The 14132-nt window shown below is 36.7% G+C and overlaps 1 protein-coding gene and 1 non-coding gene across 3 annotated transcripts in view; both read left to right on the top strand.

The window, feature by feature from the left end:
- The window catches only part of GPM6B (glycoprotein M6B), a 219031-nt gene that overhangs the window by 27355 nt on the left and 177544 nt on the right, over positions 1-14132 (top strand). The gene's annotated exons all lie outside the window — the stretch shown is intronic.
- On the top strand, positions 2594-2697 carry LOC118840496. Its single transcript, XR_005009685.1, has one exon. It is a non-coding gene; the product is annotated as a U6 spliceosomal RNA (small nuclear RNA).

The raw sequence follows: 14132 nt of genomic DNA, 5'->3' as shown, positions 1-14132 counted from the left end.
ATAAACTCACTCTCTTCTCCATCTCTAAATCTCTTGACATCATCCTAGGTAATGACCGTGGCAAGACCGTCGCTAACAAAACATGTGGTGATGAGAACATTTATCCAAAATGTTTTTAGTGGTATTGAGCATTTACCTACATTTAAAATGCAAGCCAATATATGTCTGGATTTTTAGTCTGCCAATTCTTTTACTCCATAAAATTTTTGTGGCTACAGTGAGAGAACTCTTCAAAAACATAGGCTTACCTGAGGACAGAAAAACTAGGCAGTTGCTACAATTCATCTGGTCTGTCAGCATAAGCTTATTAATTTATGACCCTGGTTGGTGTTCAGAATTATACTTTTCAAAGGCAGTTTCCTGAGGAAGATTCTCTGCCATGAAGATTTCAGTCTTATTATATAGCCTTAAGTATAGTTTCAATGGAACTTATTTTTGGAATTCCTTTCATTAACTGTCATGACCTGGTGTTTATTATTATAATAATTAATAGTTAAGTACTAAAAATAGTCACCCCTTGACATTTGGGGGCCAGGGGCATAGGACCCCCATAAATGTGAAAGACCTCAAATAACTCTAGGCTCTACCCCAAACCTTTATTTTTAATAATTCTGATTATATTTATTTAACACACAAAACAAGTAAAACAACATACTGCATCCAGTTAAAAAAAGTTGCAGTTTCTATACAAGAGAGATTAGTGTCTTGCACACTATGCAGAGTCTTGGTAGTCACTGGTGTAGCTGCAGTAACTGCTTCATGAAAAGCAAGAGGCAACAATTACTGAGGGAGAAAATCAATGTGACTGAGTCTAGATGGTAGAGAGACAAAGAGGAGGCATTCCCAAAGAGAGTGTATAGATTCTGGTTCTTTTGCACACTGAAACTTTTAACAAAATTTGACTGTTTATAGTAACTTTGTATGTATATGCTTTGGTAGTAAATGATAAAATGTATAATACAATATTTTGCATTTATGACTTCTTTACTTATGTTGTCTGCAATTTTCCATAGTATGCTGCAAAGCTCCAAAAATTCCCATTTAAATATTGATGGCCAACCTGTGCATAACCAAAACCAAGAATGTAAAACCCATGAATGTTGAGGGATTTGGTGTTGATGATAGTGGTTAATGTCTAGCACTAAAAGAAACTCCGTAAGGTAGGGTTGCAAAGTAATATCCTTATTTACAGATGAGGAAACTGAGGCATAGAAGCCAAATGACTCATCCATAGTCATATGGAGAGTGTCAGAGACAGGGATTGGATCCATTTCTCCTGAGTGTGAATCTAACTTTCATTCCACTATAATATGGTATTGCTATAATGATGATATATTGGTAGACTTTCACGTAAAGCCATTGCTAAATATACTAACATGGATTTTCCAAATGGTCAACTATTCCCTGTTCCATGATCAAATTTAAATTCAAGGAAGACAGAGTATGTGGGAACTGACAGAAAGCCTGCCACCACATTACTGATGCAGAAGGAACCAAAAGAAATAATTGGTTGTGTTTTGAATTCTGTCAAAAGGGCTCTGACAACAGTGAAAATGACTTTCTAGAGGATGAGAATGTCACTTGGAAGAAGGCTGCTTCAGACTTGGAGTCAGTAATTAATTTTACAGAAAGCATATTGCATAGCCCTGAAAGTCACGCAGCTACATATCCTTCACTTTAGTTTTAGAAGAGTGGCAAAAAAAAAAAAAAAAAAAACCAGAAGGGAAGCAGCTAACAGGGTGTATTCAAGGAGTCAGCTCAGGTAACTTCACAGGTCAGTGCCTTTTCAACCTCATGACCCATGCCATCCATATCTGTAGCTGGGGCTAGTGTTGTAGGACAATGATGCAAAGTGGTGTTCAGAAGGATAACCCTGAGCCATAAAGAACAAAGTCATGTTATCTCTAGCATATTACCTTTTATTCATTCCTTCAGTGAACCTTTATTAAGAGCCTACTATATGCCAGGCACTGTACTAAGCACCGGGGATACAAAAAAAGACAAAAGACAATCCCTGCCCTCAAGCAACTTACAATCTAATGGGGGGGGGGACAACATGGAAACAAATATATAGAAAGCAAGATATGTATAGGATAAGTAGGAAATAATTAAAAGAGGGAAAGCATTGGAATTCTTGTAGGAGGTAGGATTGTATTTGGGACTTAAAAGAAGCTAGGGAGAACCATTAGTAAAGACATAGAACAATGTTTAAATATTTTGAAGAGATTTCCAAAAGGTAGTTTCGAAAAGTTTATGCATAAAAGTCACCTAGAACGTTCATTTTTCTGCAGAATATTGAATTCTCTGATGGTTGTAGATCATATAGTCAGTCGACAAGCATTTATTAAGCACCTACTAAGTGCAAGATTACCATACTAAGGGCTGGGAATACAAGGAAAGGCAAAAGACAGTCCCTTTTTCTCATGAAGCTCACAGTTTAATGGGGAAGACAACATGCAAGCAACTATGTGCCATCATGCAAATAGCACTTCGTAATTGGTGATACATAGTATGCCTTAGGTAGAAGCTCGATTTGGTCATTGCAGGTCATTACAGAATTCAGTCCCTGAAAATATTTTCAAAAGAATAGCTCATGCTCACTTTGACGGCACACATACTAAAATTGGAATGATGCAGAGATTAGCATGGCCCCAGTGCAAGGATGACATGCAAATTTGTAAAGCATTCCATATTTTTTTCCTTTGTCCTCCCTAAATCATCTTCTCTTTGAGTTAAACACCAATCTGTTTCTGTCTCCTCTCTTTTCCCTCTTCCTGATTAGATTTCTCTCATCTGTGTCTTTTTTCTTATTTTCTCTCTCCAGTCTTCTTATACTTTTCCGCCATAATGTGAAATTCTGGGGGTGGAAAGGCTAGAGGGGAAAAAAATAACTCCCAAAATTATTTGAACAAAACGTAGTCACTGAGTAAATGTAGTGCCTCTCAAGATGAACACCTTTGACTGGTTGATTCATTAAAAGTCTCAAAAAAAAAGTCTCATTTCTTTCTGATCAAAGCATGACTAAAGAGTAAGAATTCCCTCAACATAAGATTTTGCAACTTATATTTCTTCTAAAGATTAACTGTTGTAGTAACTTTGGTTATCTTGCGTTTCTGACATTCAGGAACATCGCAGGAACACGCCTCCCCCACAATCAGTGTCCCTGGTAACATTACAAATGTTATACTCACTCTTTATCGGGCCAGCTCATTTTCTTTTTTATAGCTCTGAAATTTGTACTGGCAGAAAGGGGACATGTTTCAAATTAGAAGAAAGAGTTTAAAAGCAGTTCAAAATACATATGCTATAAAATTCTCTTTAAAAAATTGTAAACATGATAAAAACCAGAATAAATTTCAGAATATCCTGAAATATCTGTTATTTGCCTTTAGAGTTCTCCACTCACCCACCCCCTCTCCAAAATATCATAACGATACAAGCTGGAAAAATTAGCATTTCACCCTGTAACATTCTGCTAACTTTCCATCTCCTTTCAGCAATAAAATGGTCAGCCAAGGGGCAGCTAGGTGGCACAGTGAGTAGAGCACCGGCCCTGGAGTCAGGAGGACCTGAGTTCAAATCTGGACTCAGATACTTGACACATTTACTAGCTGTGTGACCTCGGGCAAGTTGCTTAACCCCAGTTGCCCTGCCAAAAAAAAAATAAAAAAATAAAATGGTCAGCCAATTAAAATAAGCTTTAAGCTGAACCTAAGGGAGCCCTTAATAGCTAAAGTTTTAGGAACACAGAAGTAGTTGGGGCTCATGGTTGATATGTGGATATGTTACAAAAGGCCAGACTGAAAATTGAGATGGAATCCTATCCCACACTTAATAATGATTTAAACCAAATCAAAGCATTATGGTTTTCTTTAAAATGTTGAGATACTTTTTATAGCTCGAAATATTTCATTTTGGGTATTGCCTGCTCGTACTTTTCAGATGTAGGCAGATTTCACAGAGTTTCAGGGTTTTTAAAAATAGTATGTGGTACAGTGCCTACAAGACATAAAAGAAAGCAATATCTATTATTATAATTTCCCTAGAATAGGACAACACTAAGTGAATCTTGCTCTCAAGTGAGGAGATGGCCATAAATGATAATAAAAGCATCAGTAAGCTGTACATACCCTTTGAGCCAGCAATACCACAACTACGTATATCCTCAAAAGGAAGTAAAAAATGGAGGGAAAAATCCCTTATGTACTAGAATATTCATAGCTGTACTTTTTGGAGTAGCCAACATGGTTAACAGCTGAACAAATTGTGGCATATAAAGGTAATGGAATTTATTGTGCTGTTAAGAAATGACAAATAGGAGGCATTCAGAAAAAATTCAGAAGACTTGTATGAATGGATGCAAAGTAAATAAAACAAGGATAAAAATTTACCTAATGACCACAATATATTTTTCACATTGTGTTAATGGCAAGCAGCAGTGTCAATGCATGGTCAATGCAGTGCTCAATTGTGACTTCAGAGTTACAGTTTTGACAGAGAGCGTGGTGGATTTTCAGACCTGACTAATACATTGATTTGTTTTGCTTCATTGTAGTTTTTATCCTAAAAGAGGATTCTACCATGCAGAGGTGGAGAATCATGGAAGTGACAGTGATTAATTTTTTTTAAGAGTATCAATAGAACATTTGTTTTGAAGAGTTGACAAATTCAAAAGAAGAAATAATATGCAGATAGGGAATTTCTCATTGCTTATTTAATGCTAGCTTTCACAGTGTCCGCATAAAAAAATGGTCATGTTATTTTATTTATAAATTAAACCCAAGCATAATATTTAAAACACAGAAATAAGTGATTAACGATGGTATGGTCAGCTCCAACAGTTGTTTCTTGTAATGATGTTCCTATTTCTTGTAAAGAAAATGAAAATTCTTGTCCCAAATCAACTGTGTGCCCAAAGTACTTCTGTGCTCTTAAAACTTTAGTTATTAAGGACTCCCTTATGTTGAGCTTAAAGCTCATTCTAATTGGCCGATCAGTTTTATTGCTTAGATGAATATTTTCACAATTGAAAATCCTTCAACAAAATGGCTGCCTTTAAAGCCTCTTATTCCCCAATTCTTCATCTAATTTTGCAGTCTATAAATCTCACACGAATAGCAAAACAGTCAGTGAGAGATGAAAATGATAGTGGGTCAGATAGCCCCAGAGGGCTCAAATCGGCTGTGCTCAGTCAGGCATTAGAGGCTGCCTAGTTGCTAATTACTTTTATGTGACAAAACAAAAGCACAGTAGTTTTAAGTTTAAGTGGTGGCAACAATTAAAATTTTTACTGGTTTAAAGTCACTTTGGTTTTTGAAATATTTAGAATTTGCCTCAGGCAATGGAAAAGAGATGGAATAACCATTGAGCACAATCCCCTCATTTTACAGATGAGGAAACTCAAATTTAAAAAAAAAAATTTCTTGAGGGTCATAGTAAGTCTCTGAAGTGTGATTTGAGCCCATTTCTTCCTGCCAAAGTCCAGGCCCTAGACATTATGACACACTGCCTCTGAGAGAAGCAGGGCTATCAAGTGTTTATATTATTGGAGTTTAAGTGTTTGGATTATAAGCCTAGGTCTGTTCCAAATTAAGAAGGATGCTTATAATAAACTATCTGACCTATCTTTGCCTTAGTTTCTGTATCTGATGGGAAGGTAGTAGACAAAAGAAGGTAATCAGTTAGCTCAGAGGTGGTTGGCAGGCAACATAAATGGTACTTTGTTTCTCCTCAGTAGTTTTCCATACTCAAAGCTGGCTGATGGGTTACTAATGAGCAAATTAATACCATGTCTTCCCCTATCTCTTTAGAAAGAGAGAATGTCTTTAGTCTGTATGTAGCCACTTGTCTTTGGCTGATGTTTTCATTGGCATCTCTCCATTCCATTAGTCATGTGTTCTAATTTATAGCAGAATATGCTTTCATAATTTTAACAGGCAAATGGGTAACAGGGTCATGGAACTCAAGGTTGTATCTGTCTCTGTAGTATGTACCTGAGCAGAGGGTCACAAAGATGGAGGAGAAAAGAATTTGTAGTTTGAGAACCAGCTTTATAAGTGATGCTGAGGAAAGAGAACTCATTTTGAGAGGAGTATTTGTTGGGAAAAGTTTAAAGAAACTATCACCCATGTTTTCTTTTGATAGGTGATAATGTACATACATGGCTTTTTACAAAGTTATAAACAAAATATACATACTATCTTTTTGGTTTTATCTTGGTTAAGTTTGTTTTCAAGTTAGAAAAAAATCCTAGACTTGTCGGAAGACCCTGATGCTGAAACTTCATAGTTGTACCACCATGTTCAAATCACTTAACTTGTTTCCTCATCTGTAAAACAGGACTGATAATAGCTGCAATCTTTTTAAAATATTGTCATAAGGTCCAAATGATCTAGCATGTAACCAGAAAGTAATGGAAGTTCCTTGTGGACAGGAGCTATTTAAGTTTTTTGTCTTAGAATCCCTGGTGCCTGGCACATAATAAATCCTGTTTGATTAATAATTGTTGTTCAGTCACATCCAGTGCTTCATGACCCCATTTTCCTGATACTGCAGTGGTTTGCCATGTCCTTCTCCAGCTCATTTTACAGATGAAGCAAACAGGATTAAGTGACTTGCCCAGGGTCACACAGCTGATAAATGTCAGAGGTCTGATTTCAGCTCATGAAGAGGAGTCTTCCCAACTGCACTCTTATCTGCTGTGCCACCTAGCCACCCAATTAATAATAATAGCTAGCATTTCTATAGTGCCTTAGAGTTTACAAAGTGGTTTAGAATATAATAAATTAATTGTTTTAGTGCCTACTAATTTTGTTGTGGTCCATGCTGGGGACCAAAAGACAAATGAAACCATCCCTGTCCTCAAAGAGCTTACAATCTATGAGGGAGACAGCATATATATATAAATGAATAAATAATACATAGATATAGACAAGTTTTGGGGAGAAGCATATTTAGTACCTAGGGAAAGATACTAATAGGCATATACCCCAAAGGGGCCAAAGACAAAGGGAAAGGATATATCTATGCAAAAATATCGATAGCAGTACTTTTTGTTGTACCAAAGAACTGGAAACAAAGTGAGTGTCTATGAAATGGGAAATAGCTAAACGTTGTATTAGACTATTAAAAAATTATTCAGAGAAGCCTGGGAAGACTTAAATGAACTGATGCAGAGTCAAATGAGAAGAGACAGGAGAACAATTTATAATAATGCAAAGGAAATTTACAATAATGTAAAGGAAAATAATTTTGAAAAACCTAAGAATGCTGATCAATACAATGACCAATAATTATTTGAGAAGAGGCTTGATGATGCATGCTTCTCGCTTCTTGGTAGAAAAATGAAGTGAGAATGTATCTCATTAGAATGGGATATACTTTTTAGATAGGGCCAATGTGTAAATTTGTTCTCCTGGATTATACTTGTTATGAGGCAAAGCTTTTGATGGAGGGGGACAATAGGTATGTAGTGATAGTGGTAGAGATAAAAGAAATAAGAAAGAAAAGAACAGAGTTCAGAAGGGGAAGGACAAGCTGGGCAGTTTTGGTGTTTACATATTAAATATAACATATATTCTAACAAAGAGTTTATAATAGATTCATGGTTTCATATTCAACCATTTTCTTTTCTCTTAGATTCTTTTCTTTGTATATGGAAATGTTTGTGTTGGTATTAAGTTCATAATAAAAAAGGAAAAAAATGAACATGCTGAGTGGTTTGTTGTCTTATGACTGAGTTGTGTGTTTTAGTGTGTGAACTTTAGGCCATTAGTTGAGCTTGATTTTTTCCTGGGTTTGGCAGATAGGTCAAATGTGATATTTTGCATGTACTTTTTATGGTAATATTACTGAAGTAACACTCCAACTATCCTTTTTAATCAGTGAAATAATGCAACTAGAGCTGGACTTTGAAAATTCTGGGAGGCTTCCAAGTTTCAGCCAAATTTCTTGTAAGAAATGGCCCATGATATGGTATTTAAATCTATCCAATTTCTTTGTGAACTGTATGAGTTTCATTTGTATGTAAAGCTGGTAAGCAAAGGGAGTAGCTTAATTAAATTCTTCTTTGTTACAAAATTCTGTCTCCTTTAATGGCTGTGGTTAATACCCACTAGAATGGATGCCTAAAGGGAGATAAATTTCAGCTCTGTCCCTGCTTAGAAACATTGTTTTAACTATTCCTTTCCTCACTTGAGGTCTATACCTCCCTATCTCTCTTCTGACACTGTCACCACCCTGGTGTAGGCTTCACTTCTACACTGCCATGAAAGCCTAATGATCCATCTCACCCCACTCCAGTTCATCCTCTATTCAACTGTCAAAAAAAATCTTCCCAAAGTGCAGATCTGACCATGTCACCCTCTTTAATAAACTGTTGTGGCTTCTTCTCACCTCCAGGGTCAAATATAAAATCCTCTGGCATTCAAAGCCCTTCACAGCTTGGCTCCTTTCTACCTTTTTCCTGTCTTCTTACACCTTCTCTTCACCATGCATTCTGCAATTTTGTGACACTGACCTCTTTGCTGTTCCTAAGAGACACTCCATCTCTAGACTCTGGGCATTCTCATTCAACCTCCTCATTTCTGCCTCTTGGTTTCCTTTAAATCCCAGCTAAAATCCTTCTATGAGATGATTCCCTTTATGGTATTCCATTCCTTCAGTTGATTACCTCCAATTTGATCTCCAGATATTGTTTGTACATAGTTTTCACATTTCCCCCATTAGACTATGAACTCCTTTATTAAAGAAACATTGAAAAAAAATAATAAAAAGAAACATTGGCTCACTCAACTTCATGGAAAAGATGGTAGGCATTCCTCTAAGTATAGCTACTCTGCTAATGAGTTATGAGAGCCTAGTGGACTGTTTGGGGGTTCAATCCCCCTGAGGACTACTCAGCTTTACTCTGTTCCACTGTTACAGACTGAACCAAAATCAAGGACAGAAAAGGTAAGCAGTGAAGGTCTCCAGAGCATGACCACAGTACCCTTAGCATGGCCATCACCAGTCATCCTGACCTATGTCTTACCACTGGACTGATGACTCTGGGGGACAGAGTGAGGCTGATGACTTTGCACAGCTCTGCCTCACTTAAATTCAATCCACTTGTGAGTCAAGACATCACCCTCCTGATGTCATTGGTCCTTTTCAAGAATGAAGGATGAACACTATCGAGAGTACTCTTAATACAGACACTAAATAAATGTTGATTGAATTGAGTGCATAGTGAGGGGCTCTTTTTCATGACTTTTTTACAAATGCACAAATTTTTCCTGCCAGAAAATTAAACTTTCATTTCATGGAGGAGCTTATTTTGTGGTAAGTTGAAAGGGTTACAGTAAAGGCCCCAAATCTCTGTTGGGCAGCAATTCATAGAGGATAGAGTATTCAAATCATACAGAAATGCCCTATCCTGATTCTTCCAGACTTCATCCTTTATCTTTACTCTGCATCTTCTTAAGTGGAACTTAAGTGGAATAAGTTCTTAAGTGGAACTGGCCAAGAAAGCCTAAGTCAATCAGCTCTATTGCTAGAACAAGCTCTATTACTAGAAAAGAAACTTAGAAAAACCAAAACCTAGTGAAAGAGCGTTAGAAGCATTCTTATATAAAGGGCAGTACACTTGGGATTTTTTTGACCTAGAAATATGGTGTGTTCCAAAAATATTAGTGTAGGCTCCAAGAGCTTAATTTGATCCTCATATTTAAGCTCCAAGAGCTTAAATCTGTACTAAGGCTTTTAACTAAGATTAAATACAATATAAAAATTATATAATATATAATTAACATTAATATAATAACATATATAAACACATAACTATAGCCTATACTATATTATATAATATATTTTAATATATATGTAATATATTAAAATATATAATCATACAATAAATACCTATATCTTTCTAAATAATTATATATAGATTTCTAATTATATAAAGTTATAAATAATTATAAGTAGTATATTATAATTTGTATTTACATAATATGTAAATTATATAATGTAAATATATTGTAAAATATAATATAAACTTTAAAGGATTAAAAAGGTAAACATTAAAGTATACCTATCTATAGTGATATTATTTCACTGATTAAAAAGGATAGTTGAAGTATCAGTTCAGTAATAATACTATAAAAAGTACATGCAATATATCACATCTGACCTATCTGCCAAACTCCAAGAAATAAGCGGAGCCAGATAAATGACTTAAAGGATAAACTTTTTGTTCTACAGACATTCCAGAATTTTGGTTTGATGCATCATTTAAAGGTTCTCTTTTCAATTCATTGACAAGTAAGTATTCACTAATCAAATTCCAGCTGATGTATGAATCAGTTTCGACTTTGAGTCAGAAGACTTGCATTAAAATTCCATCCAGTGTGATACTGAGCAAGTCAACTCTCCTCACTTTACCCATATGTGAAATGGGAGAGTTGGAGTAGATCATCTCTCAGGCCTCTTCCAGTTACGAATCCCAGGTTCTAAATGTTAAGCAATATTCCAGGCATTATAGGGAATGGAAAAGCAATAAAAGACATGGTCCCTGCCCTCAAAGAGCTTATCCTTTGGTTGGTGTTAACATGAATATAAGTTTTACAGGGTCTTGCATTGCTCCTTAGAATTATGAAGTACTTTAAATCATGTCATACAGACTGTTCAAAAAAAAAAGGATTGGTCATTAAGAGGTTGCTTAGTAAAAGTTTTAGGAAGGAAGGAAGACTTGTAGAATGGGCAAGATTTTTTTGGAAATAGTAGAGAAGAAAGTCACTGAAGTATGTAGATACAAAGATGGTGGGATGGTTAGCTGGTAATGATTTTCAGGAAGACTGGTCTGGTCCTCATTTTCCATAGTAAACAAGCATTTACCAAATGGTTACTATGTGTCAGGCACTGTGCTGAGTTCTAGGGATACAAAGAAAGTCAAAAGATAGTCTGTGCCTTCAAGGAGACAACATGTAGACAACTATATACATATAAGATATATACAGGGTAAACTGGGAGGGGAGTGACAGGCTTCATGCAATGGACTTTAGTTCAAACTTGAAAGAAGTCATGTAAATCATGTACGAACAAGCCATATTCTGCACAGGTAAGAAAATGGAGGTGTGTGGAGAATAAATGACTTGCCCACAGTTGTGTAAATAGAAAGTGATATAATTCAGTCTCAGACTCAGGTTTCATCATCCAAAGCCTGGTTTTCTGTCTTCTACAGCATCCTGCCTCTTAACTATTTTCTTTTAGACAACACTTTATATATGCTCTTGAAGTCTGTGAAAGGAAGTGTGAATTTTAACATTTCCTGCATTTAAATTGTTTTTTTTTCTTTCTGTATTAGAAAATACATTTGTGCCATGAGACCACATTGTTCGCCTAGGCCTCCTAGTGATCACTGGATGGAGTGTGGAAGACTGTGGAGAATTCATGCCTAAGTGAAACATGTTGGAGCTTCTAAGACACTGCAAAAGTTCTTTGAAGCCTAAGGGGTTCTCCACTCTAAGAATTCCCCCAAGTTCTTGTTGTTACTATTGAGAAAGACTTGTTGTTGCATATATCAATTTTCTTAGGGCTGACCTCAGGGAGCTAATAAGGAAGAAGGACTTCCCCATAGCTGTTACTGCCAAAGAAATAGTGATACAAAGAAAAGTCTCTCCTGATCATTTTGTAAAGTCAGTAAACATTTATTAAGTACCTTCTATATGCCAAGCACTGTGCTAAGCAGTAGGGATACAGAAAAGGCTTTGCTCTTAAGCAGTTCACAGTGTAATGGGGGAGACAACATGTATAGAGCCATACACAAACAATAGACATGCATGTGTGTGTGCATTACATATATGTATATATATATATATATGTAGTATGTGTGTAAGTACACATACAGGATAAATTAGAAATAATCAAAAAAAAGAAATAATCAAAGATAATCTCAGGGGGAAGGCACTGACATTAAGGAGGAAAGGCTTCTTACAAAATGTGGGACTTTAGCTAGGACTTGAAGGAGGCTAGAGAAACCAGAAGGCAGAGACGAGGAGGGAGAGCATTCCAGGCATGGGGGATAACATTGGCAATACAAAGAAAAGCAAAAGACAATTCCTGCTCTCAATGGTCTTTCATAGGGGAGAAAATATGAAAACAACTATGTACAATCTGGTGTTTATCCTTTGTTCTCGAAGAGGATCATGGCATCAGGGAGATGACATGACTTGTAGTTGACTTTGATTTGAGGGAGGGAGGGCTGTGCAAGGTCACCAGCCTCACTTTCTCCTCCAGAGCCATCTGGATCCAGTGGATTGATACTCACCAGGACAACTGGAGATGGCTCAGGATGCATGTACATGTATATCAGGGCCGTCCAAAATGCGGCCTGCAGGCAGCAAGAGATGTGCAGTACGATTTATGCTGCCTGCCTCAAGCGCAGAAATTTACATTAGTAAATGAAGCCTAGCTACCGCAGAGCTCTCACTAAAATGGCAAATCAAAATATATTATCTATTGTTTCAGTAAAAACCTAAGGTTGGACTGCCCTGATCTAGATAGACAGGATAAATTGGAGGTAATCAATAAAGTAAAAGCATTAGCATTAAGGGATACCAGGAAAGGCTTATGGCAGAAAATGGGATTTTCATGGGACTTAAAGTAAGCTAGGAGGCAGAGATGGGGAAAAAAAGAGAATTCAAGACATAGGATACAATGCATTTGGAATTCTGTGTTCAGTTCTGGTGCTTCAGTTGAAGGAGGGTGTTGGTAAGCGCCAAGAGGAGGTCAATCAGAATGGTGAAAGGGCTTCCATCCATGTCATATGAGGACCAATGAAAGGAACTGGAGGTGTAATGCTCAGTGGGGACATGATGGCTTCTTGAAGAATTTTAAGAGTTGTCATGTGGAAAAAGGATTAGACAATATTCTGTTTGGTCCCTGGTTCTGTTTGGGCAGAACCAGGAATAGCAGATGGAAATTATAAAGGGGCCAATTTAGACTTAAGATCAGTAAATTTTTTTTAACAATAAGAGTTTACCAAAAGTGGAATGGGCTGCCTTGAGACATAGTGGATTCTCACTGGAATTCTTCAAGAAGAGGCTGCATGACTACTTGTTGGGTGCTTATATTGGGCATTCATTTTGGATGTGGTTTAGACTAGATGGTCATTGGGTTTCCTTTTCACTCAAATTCAGGGAGGGGAGTTGCTTAATTGTAATTTATTTATGTTATAGCAAAAGATATAATATCACATCTGATTTGTGACGTAGCTGACCAGGTCCTTTTTGATCCGAACCAGAACAGGCCATGGTAGAGGTAAGGTCCATCTAAGAGCTGGCAGATTGACCTAACTGTCTCTTGAACATTGGGGTGTTTGTTGCTTAAAATTTGAGGACATGAAGAGAACTAGCATCCACCACAAATGTACCAGTCTAGGGTGCAGACTCCAGCTACATTTGAATATATCAGTCATGAGTAGGCAAAGTAAGGATGACTATTGGGGTTGGTAAAAATTCTTTTGCTGAATAGTGGTGACATTGTTAAATTCCTCAGTCATTCTCTCTTGAATTATTCTCAGGCATAGTGTCTATGTCTACTTTCTTCACTGCAAGAGTCCTCTAAAGGTTTAGGGCCCCCTCAACTCTTAAGAAACCCCCTAATTGTTGCTGTTGCTATTAAAGGGGATTTTGTTGCTCTGTGTACCAATTTTCCCAGAACTAACCATGAGGAACTAATGAGGAGAAAGGACTTTCCAGCAACTATTATTACTCAACTTCCTGGCCCTCTGGGAAAGGGCATAAGCCTGACGAGTTTGGAGGATGGTTTTCAGTTTGGTGCACCACTTTTTAGGAGGGATATTTGCAAGATATAGTGCATCCGGAGAAGGATGACCAGGAAAGCAAGAGGACTTGAAACTGGCATATCAATCAGTAAATATTTATTAAGTGCCTACTATGTTCCAGGCTGTATATAAGATTTTAAAGTGGAGTTCGGATGTTGTTAGAGGTGTTGGAGAAAGAATTCATCTTTCGTTGTTTCATATTGGGGTTGGACTAAATGACCTCTAAGGGCCCTTCTATCTCTAAGATTATTTTACTGAATTATTATTGTAGACTTAATGTTTGTTGAATTAAATTGTTTTAGGAAGCAAG

Source organism: Trichosurus vulpecula, chromosome 2 (assembly GCF_011100635.1).
Source record: "Trichosurus vulpecula isolate mTriVul1 chromosome 2, mTriVul1.pri, whole genome shotgun sequence".
In the NCBI taxonomy this organism is placed as follows: Eukaryota; Metazoa; Chordata; class Mammalia; order Diprotodontia; family Phalangeridae; genus Trichosurus; species Trichosurus vulpecula.
The sequence above is the reverse complement of the archived record's forward strand: the minus strand, read 5'-3'. Positions and strand labels throughout refer to the sequence as shown.